The sequence below is a fragment of the Loxodonta africana genome, chromosome 4, assembly GCF_030014295.1.
Source record: "Loxodonta africana isolate mLoxAfr1 chromosome 4, mLoxAfr1.hap2, whole genome shotgun sequence".
NCBI lineage: Eukaryota > Metazoa > Chordata > Mammalia > Proboscidea > Elephantidae > Loxodonta > Loxodonta africana.
Window position 1 is genome coordinate 41,096,626 of NC_087345.1, and position 9,431 is coordinate 41,106,056.

A 9,431-nucleotide genomic window follows, 5' to 3' on the forward strand; every position below is an offset into this window, starting at 1 on the left:
ATTTCAGAGCTGAAGTTCTTAATAGAGTTTAAAATAGTTGCCATATGCTCTCAATAAAATTCTATAATGACAAATTCTAAGAAAAGAGATAAAAATGAGTTACTAAAAAAGAAGTCAGTTGAAAAGCTGGCAGACATTAATAGCGAATTTCAAGTTTGATAAAGTAATGCTATTTCTTTACATATGGTATAAATTACATAATATAAATTATAAATGATATTGCTGAGCAAATAAGCCAAGAAGCTGGATATATGATGAAGAATAGGGCATGAGGATTGGAGGAAAACTTTTTAACAACCTGCGTTATGCAAATGACACAACCTTGCTTGCTGAAAGTGAGGAGGACTTGAAGCACTTACTGATGAAGATCAGTATGGATTACAACTCAACATAAAGAAAACAAAAATCCTCACAACTGGACCAATAAGCAATATTATGACAAACGGAGAAAAGATTGAGTCTGTCAAGGATTTCATTTTACTTGGGTCCACAATCAGCACCCATGGAAGCAGCAGTCAAGAAATCAAAAGACCCGTTGATTTGGGCAAATCGGCTGCAAAAGACTTCTTTAAAGTGTGAAAAAGTAAAGATGTCATTTTGAAGAGTAGGGTGTGCCTGACCCAAGCCATGGTATTTTGAATAGCCTCATATGCATGCAAAACCTGGACAATGAGTAAAGAAGACTTAAGAAGAATTGGCGCCTTTGAATTGTGGTGCTGACAAAGAATATTGAATATATCATGGACTGCCAAAAAAAAGAACAAATCTGTCTTGGAAGAAGTACAACCAGAATGTTCCTTAGAAGTAAGGATGGCGAGACTGCGTCTCACATATTTTGGACATGTTATCAGGAGGGATCACTCCCTGGAGAAGGACATCATGCTTGGCAAAGCAGAGGGTCAGCGAAAAAGAGGGAGACCCTCAACGAGATGCATTGACACAGTGGCTGCAACAATGGGCTCAAGCATAGCAATGATTGTGAGGATGGCTCAGGACCAGGCAGTGTTTTGTTCTGTTGTGCATAGGGTTGCTATGAGTCAGAATTGACTTGACGGCACCTAACAAAAACAACATGCATGATATAATGTTATCTCTATTTTATAAATAAAGAAACTGAGGCACTGAGAAATTTAAGTGGCTTTCTTAAGGTTCAATAGGTAGTGAGTACTCAGAGGACTCAAACCTAGGTCTTCTGATATCCAAAATATCACCCTGTCCCTTATGTCACCACTGTCGTTTGTAATAATTCATCTAGATCTTCACTAGCAGATATAATAACATCAGAATCCATGGTAGAAATGGTCTTAGAATTGATTCCAGGAAAGTGTTGGGTCAGTGATGATCTCTGATGGGTACAATTGCCCTGTCACAATTTTAGCTCACTGAGCTAACCACAAAATAGTTTTGGAAATTCCACCTTGGGACCATCATCAGAAAATCCAAGTTTGGGAACTCCAAGAGTGGTCCTTTCTGTAAACTCCTTCTATTTAAAACATCTGGGAGAATTTGGTTTCTATAGGGTTTTTAGGTATGCTACAGACTAAAACCAGTGAGTAAGTCACCTAGAATTTATGTCCAGTGCTACAGAGAGAGATACTGCTTTGAATGTGATATCTCTAGTCAAGGGGATTATTTATAAGCTGAAAAGGTGAGGAGGAAGGCAAGCAGGCAGGCAGGAAGGAAGGGAGAAAGGAAGAAAAAGAAGAAGAAGAAGGAGGAGGAGAAGAGGGAAATAAGAAAGAAGGAGAAAGGGAAAGAAACAGCAAGACAGGAAGTTGGAAAGAGGGGAGGGGAGGGGAGGGGAAGGAACAAACTGATTTGCTACCTCTGTGACCACTGGGGAACTGGAGGTTTTTAAACATTTCCCCATGCCTGGCCTCTCCGGGAACGCATACTCACAAGGGAGACTTTAAATAGAAACAGCTGACTGTTGCCTTTAGTCAGTCCTGAGGGAACGCCTCTCTTATTCCAAAAGAACTCTTTTATTGTGCAGTTAAACTTTTTTTTTCCAGTTCTATTTGAGAATTTGAAATGTTAGCTTGATTTTCAGTAAACTATTTTACATGCATAGTAACCCATGCTGGGTCTGTGTTAGTCAGCCAACTTTTACTCACCTTCGTTCTACTGAGGCTCTCTTGTGTACTTCACCCCTCAGCTTGCTTCAAGCCTGCTTTGTGTTGGCTGCTGAACATACAGAGTTGTGTGTTATTAATTCCATGGCTTATTTGGAAACTGGCCCCTGAGACCATCCCTTTAGCTGCCCTTCAGCCTGTGACACAAAGCTCTCAGTCTAATATTTCTCTATCAAAATGGTTTATATTATCATTATTTTTACACTTTCCTTCCAGAAAAATATCATCTATTTGGGTTTTATTAGACTTGCATGGCCAAAAGATGCTGAACCAGAGTAATTAAATGAAGGAAATGAAACCTTTATTGATGGTAATATGTTATTGAGTGTAGAAGAGCATGTTAGAAGTGTTTTTTTTTTCTCCTCAAGTACTGCATTGCCATCTGTTCCCATTTTGCACAAATCAGTACAGAAGGAGAAATGTGAAAGAGAAAACTGGGTCAACATTTACATTTCAAGTCAGGTTAGATTTTGCTTTGTCAGTTTCTTCAGACTGGAAATCTACAGGTTAAAACATTATTTCAGGCATGGTGTAAGCAAGCCAGGAAATGGATCTCTCTGGGTAGTCCCGTGAAACTGTGAAATCCAAATAGAGGCAAGAAAAAGTACAGGGAAGAAGTCATGCTTTGTGTGATCTAGGTCTGCCCTTACATTTATGAGACCAAAAGGATGAGAAAACTCAGTTTAACTTGTCATTGTTAAATCTCTGTGTTCAGCACTTACTTTCTAACTGTGCTTGAGCCAAACATAATACCTCTCGTGGTCTGAGGGGTTATTTATCTGACTGGTGGCCTAGAAATATCTAGGACTTAAAAAAAAACTCAAAGCACACATAAACACCTAAAATAAACTGCCTCTACATTCCGTTCTTAAAACGGTGACTGAAATTTTACAAAACCATAGAGAGACTTAATTGTGGAGTTTGCGGTCAATGGAAACCAACGGAATTAGGAAACCACATTCACCTTACAAAAGTATCTTGGAAAGTTCTGAGCCAGGACAAGTTTTTCCTGCTGACCTAGTTGTGTGTGTGTGTGAGAGAGAGAGAGAGAAAGTGTGTGTGTGTGTGTGTGTGTGCGTGCATGTTTTGGAGGCCCTCGCTAAGATGGTAAAAAATATTTGGAATTGATAACTTATTTTTTAGACCCTTTTTTCTTATAACCTATGCCTGTTTAAAAGGTTGGTTTAGCGTTTACCTGATGGGGTATACTGGTAAATGCAAAATATATAATTCAATGTCAGCTGTATAGCGGTTGCTTCCCTACTAACATAATTTAATATCTTCTCATTGCCCTTTGGATGAAATAAATTTTTTTTATCCTGGTGTGAAAAAACTACTTGGTCAGTCGCTTAAGACTTTTCTTCATTTTTTTTTTTGTCATTCACTACCTACAAACATGTATTCTTCAGTTATTGATCGTGGTTGTTGTTAGCTGCAGTCCAGTCAGTTGCAACTCATGCTGATCTTCATGTATAAAAGAACTAAATATTACCAGCTCCTGTGCCATCTTCATGATCTTTGGTATGTTCAAGTCCATTGTTGAGGCTATTGTGTCAGTCCAGCTCATTGAGAGTTTCGCTTGTTTTCATTGGCCCTCTACTTTACCAGACATGATGACCTTTTCTACAAATTGGTTTTTCTGGATGATATGTCCAAAGTAAGCAAGCCAAAGTCTTGCCATTCGTGTGTCTAAGGAACATTCTGTTTGTATTTCTTTTAAGATTGACTTGATCATTCTTTCTTGCAGCAGTCTGTCCTAAAAATGTCGAGCAGGTCAATTACTTAATAGCGTTATATTTTTACTGATTTTTTTGGCCTACTTTTTCTAAATATTATTAATAGAGGCTTTTAAAATCTCCAAATACAACTGTAGATTTGTCTACTCTTTTGTAATTGCTGTCGAATTTTGCTCTATATATTCTGGAGCTCTTATATTAGGTGCATACATATTCAGGATTTTGTGGCTTCTTGATTAATTAACTCTTTTACCTTTGTGAAATGTTCCTCTTTATCCCTGGTAATGTTTCTGTCATAAAGTCTACTTTGTCTGGTATTAATTTAGCTACACCTGCTTTCTTGTGCTTAGTATCGCGTCAGTTTTTAAAGTCAATCTACTTGTATCTTATATTTAAAATGTACTTGTAATTAACGTATAGTTGGGTCTGGCTCTTTTATCAAATTTGAATTAAAAAATGGAGTGTTTCCTCTGGTTACATTCTTTTAATGTTTAGTTTTATTTTTACCCGTTTATTTTGAAATATTTTTAGATTTACATAAGAGTTGTAACGATAGCACAGAGTTTACGTATACCCTGTATCCTCCTTCCTCTGATGTTAACAACTTATATTAACACAGTACAATATTAACACTGGTAGACTACTCCTCACAGCGAATCCCTGGGTGGCACACATTGTTAAGCACTTGACTAATAACTGTATAGATTAGCAGTTCAAATCCACCCAGAGGTGCTTTGGAAGAAAAGCCTGGTGACTTGCATCTGAAATATTACATCCTTGAAAACCCTATGGAACAGTTCCGTCTGCACACTTGGGGATGCCATGAGTTGGAATCGATTGGATGGCATCCGGTTTGATTTTTTTCTGGGGAATACTATTCACTAAACTACAAACCTCATTTAAATTTCACCAGATCCCCCCACCCAAATATCCCTTTTACTGTTTCAAGAGGGCAAAGAGGGTTGTCTATAGCACCTTGGCAATTCACTGGCGGGCTGATGGTACTCCCAGACCCAGTTGTAATTCTAATTATACAAGTACATCAACTATGACTTGTTTGGGCATGATAAACAGATCCTGAGCCCCTCAGAGGTGAGGGTCTTAATAAACTCAGCAGGCAAGGTACCCAGGACAATAGAAATTAATCTCTGAAGAGGAGGGAAATCTAGGATGGGTGCTGGAGGGGAAACATGATGAGTAGTATCAGTTATGGCTCGAGACTAGCTATAGTAGTATAATCTGCAGTTTGCCCTAGTAATCTTTCTTTTGAAAGCTCCACCCCCCCCACCCAAAAATGTGACCAACTAACATCCTGAAGAAGCTATTCCTAGATGGAGTGAATGCAATGTGAATATCAAGTAATTCTGAGTGGTAGAAATAATAGTGAATGATAATTGATCCTGCTGGTGGCCAGTTCTGATTCCTTTTAGCAGGCGGTGCACTCATCCCCTACTGCTGTGTTGACTGATGACAACTCCTAGCTGTCCCCTTCTCTCCAGAATTGCCCTCTGTCAAATGGGAATTATCTTTCCCAGGAGGTTCCACTGCTCATCCCTACCCCCAGAAGAAGGTGGAGCGGGTCCCATGACTGGCTGGCATAGGATACAAAAGATAGACCTCCTCCCCTCAAAGTGGGAAAAACCCTGTGATGAAACTTTTGTTACAGAACTTGCTTATGTGATCAGATTGAATCTAGTCTATACCTGAGACGACACCCTTGTTTTTTTTACCTCCTGCTCTATCCTGTTTCCATAACTCTCTTTCTTCTGATAGTGGTTGCCAATAAATTACTTGAACAAGAACTCCCACGTTAACTTTTGCTTCCAGGGAACCTGAGATCATCTATTTAGTAATATGCATATATTATGTTTATATGCATATATAACTTGAGCTACCTACTTCCCAATCATGCAGGCAAAATCATTTTATTATCCCTGTACTCTCTAAATAGCCCTTTGCTTAATACTGTGAACGTAGTAAGCCTTCGCCAAATACTTCAGGCAGTAAAGGCAAGAACTAGCTAACCATGTGATGATTTTTCTCAGCAAAGCATCAACTTTATAATGGTTCTGAGCTATATTCTTCATCAATAAATTTGTAATGTGTTTTGTAGTGGATAGTTGGCTAATGAGGCAAGCTCAGAGATACAGCACTAAGCCCTCATGGTCTCAATGCTTTACAAAAAAACATCATTTTTATTGTTGTTTCCAAAATGAGATCATCTTTCTCTTCTGCTTTCATATTAACTAGATTTGTTCAAAGATCTGAAGTTAATGTCATCAGTCTAGGCTATTGCACGAGTTTCACTAACCAAGTTTTAAAATACAGCCATTAGCATGCTATGGAGGAAGATTTGATCTCATCATGCTGTAAATCATTTGTTTTCTGAGAAGATTGGAAATATGACAGGCAGCTGCGCTTTATCAATGTTTTTGTTTATACATGTATCTTCTCCACTTCAAAGCTTGCAGAAGAGAAGTGAGATAATGTGATTAGGTAGCCAAGTATATTGAATGTTCTGAAAGCTAGGTCATTATTGAGATTAACCGATGAATTAAAAGATTTAGAAAGGTGGTAAATTTTTGATTTGCATATTTCTCCAAAGAGTCTTGACTCTTGTCAAGGCCCTTCCCATCTTTCAGAAAACAGCAATCTAAAGCACTCTAAATGAGCAATTTAGTAGTGGCAAATAAGTCTTGCCTGCTTTTTTGTTGTTATTGTTTTGTTTTGTTTTTGACTTTGAGCAAATTATCAGTATTCCCACGGTAGATTTATTTTTCCCTAATCCATCAACTGCGTTGCTTTGGAGGCACTGAAAATGAGACAGGAGAGTGCTAATATGACAGATGAGAACTGAAATAATTAAATAGTACTCAGTATACCGCTACTATACATCTCTTTAAAATGCCTTAAGTGCCAATTAAATGAAGACTACTTAATAGTGAGCATTATTCAATGGCACTCTTCCTTTTGGCAATTTTGGCTTCATCAATGGCCCTTTAAAAAGGATAGCCTTTCACCAAGTGGGTAAACCTCATTTATTTCATTTGGTTCTTTAGTTCATTGGTGAACACTTTATCGTATGAATGGTATATACACATTTAGAGATTTGAGAAAGCATTCTTCTTAAAAATTTGAAATGTGTAAAAAAATTGAAATACATAATCTACTATTCACTTTTTCACTCATTCATGCATTTATTGTTCAAAAAACAACCTCACAGTGTAGTGAAGAGAGAGGCACATAAATAAACGAATGCAATAGAATGAGTGGATGTAATAACAGATGTATGTTCATGGTGCTACTTGAGCACAAAAGAAAGGACACCGAACCCGAAGAGTAATATCAGCAAAGTGTTCCTGGCAGAGATGATGCCAGCAACTGTCAACCAGGTGAAGAAGGGTAAGATGAAGGATCAACTTAGTTGGGTAAGATGTTGTAGGAGGGTTGGAGGACATTGCAATCAGAGAGAAAACAAAACACTTGACGTCAACAGGGCAGGGCCAGGTGAAGATCTTTAGAAATAAATTCAAAATAAAATGTAATTTTTTGGAAATGATTATCTGTCTATCTAGACCGAAAATAAAAGAGCTTCTTTCTAGATTCCCTAATGGTAAAATTCTGAATATGTGTTTATCCAAACTAAACTTTTATCACTTGGGAGATGTGAGGTGCTGTGAGTGTGGGTTTGCTTCTTTTCTGATACCTTAACTTGGAGCTCGGTTTTCTTAGGAGGACAATCTGCAATGCACAAAGGGAGAAGATAGCATGGTGTGGATGTGAAGTGAAACTGAAGAGTTTGGCAGGCCTACAACATGAACGTACCCAATTGACATGACTAAGAGTTTTATCTTTATTGATGACAGTGGGAAGTCATTGGGAATTTAAGAATTTTAGGAAGAAAAGGGACATAAAATAAAAATGTTTTAAAAGTCCAGATACATTATTTATTTAATGCTTATTGAGTTCTAAGTCATAGATATGAGATCAATGGTTAGGTAAAGATGGAATAAATCTAATTCATTACCCGGGTGGTGTAATGGTTCAGTGCTACGGTTGTTAATGGAGAGGCCGTCAGTTCGAATCCACCAGGTGCTCCTTGGAAACTCTACGGGGCAGTTCTACTCTGTCCTATAGGGTTGCTATGAGTGGGAACCGACCCGATGGCAGTGGGTTTGGTTTGTTTATACCTCATCTCCCCACAGTCAAAGGTTTCTATTTTTATTATTTTGACCATAACTTTTTTTTCTCTTCTATGAAGTTGTGTCAAAAAGATAATTTTGCACTGATGGACAATAAAAATGAATGAACCAAGAAGTATGTATCCAGAACCTAGAACGTGACCAGCACTGTGCTGTCTTCTGGCAAATGCCAGTAGATATGTATCATGAAATGCCTTTTACAAAGGACTTAATGCAAATATTTTGTAAGATAAAACTAAAGCCTGGACCTATGGGTTTGATTATTTCACTAAATAATTCTTTGATTTCACCTTACAGGGCAATTTCATAATGCTTTATTTTTTTAATAAAATTTTATTTTTTAAATCTTACCCTACTTGTTCAGTGATATTAAGTTTGGTGAGTTCAGTGAATAGCACACTCAGGGAGAGAGAGAAAGGGAAAAAGAGAAGTCTTGTAGAGAGGAGTTGTATTTCTACAATAAAATATAATAATATGTTAATCTAATGGATTTATCTTCAATCATCCTTGGAAGATTAGTCCTTATAATTCTGAGTTTTGAAACATCTGTATGTAACAACTTGAACACAGACAAGCTATATATATTACTTATCTGAATCTTCTAACTGATTTTTCAGGAATATCAATCTGTACAACCACTACTTCATCCAAAAAAACAAAACTAAAATACATCAATGACAAGTCAAATTAGTTTTTCACATAAATAAAACCTGTGACTGAGGGAGGAGAGTAATACATCTAAGTGGTGCATGTCTTGAAACCTTGTCCTTAATCACAAAGCCAGATAAAATAGAGCATGTGGCATGGCCCTATTAAAGCTGTTTGCAATTAGATTTAATAGGGCCATGCAATTAGAAACTGTGAGAGCCAGAACTCAACCAGGGTGCAGTGGTAACTCAGTGGTTAAGTGTCTGGCTGCTAACCAAAGGCCTAGCAGTTTGAATACACCAGCTACTCCTTGGGAACCCTGTGGGGCAGCAGTTCTACTCTGTCCTATAGAATTGCTATGAGTGGATAGACTCAATGGTAATGGATTTTTTTTTTTTGGACTTGTTTTTCCAAGTCTTACAAGTTTCCACCTTTGACAGGGTGCAGTCTTACCACTTTTCTATCGCTTGTTTTAGTGGAAAATATTTGAGTTTTCCTTCTCTGACAGGTTTCCGCCTTACACAGCTTCTGGCTTTCACAGGTCTTACTAAATCGTTTCTAATATATAAATATAATTTCTAACATATACATTAAAACAGAAAAAAACACAAAACCAAGCTCTTTGTCATCGAGTTGATTCCGACTTGTATTATGTCTATCCATATACATAGAAAGAAAGATAGTTTCGATGTACATTATTTTAAAAATTACAA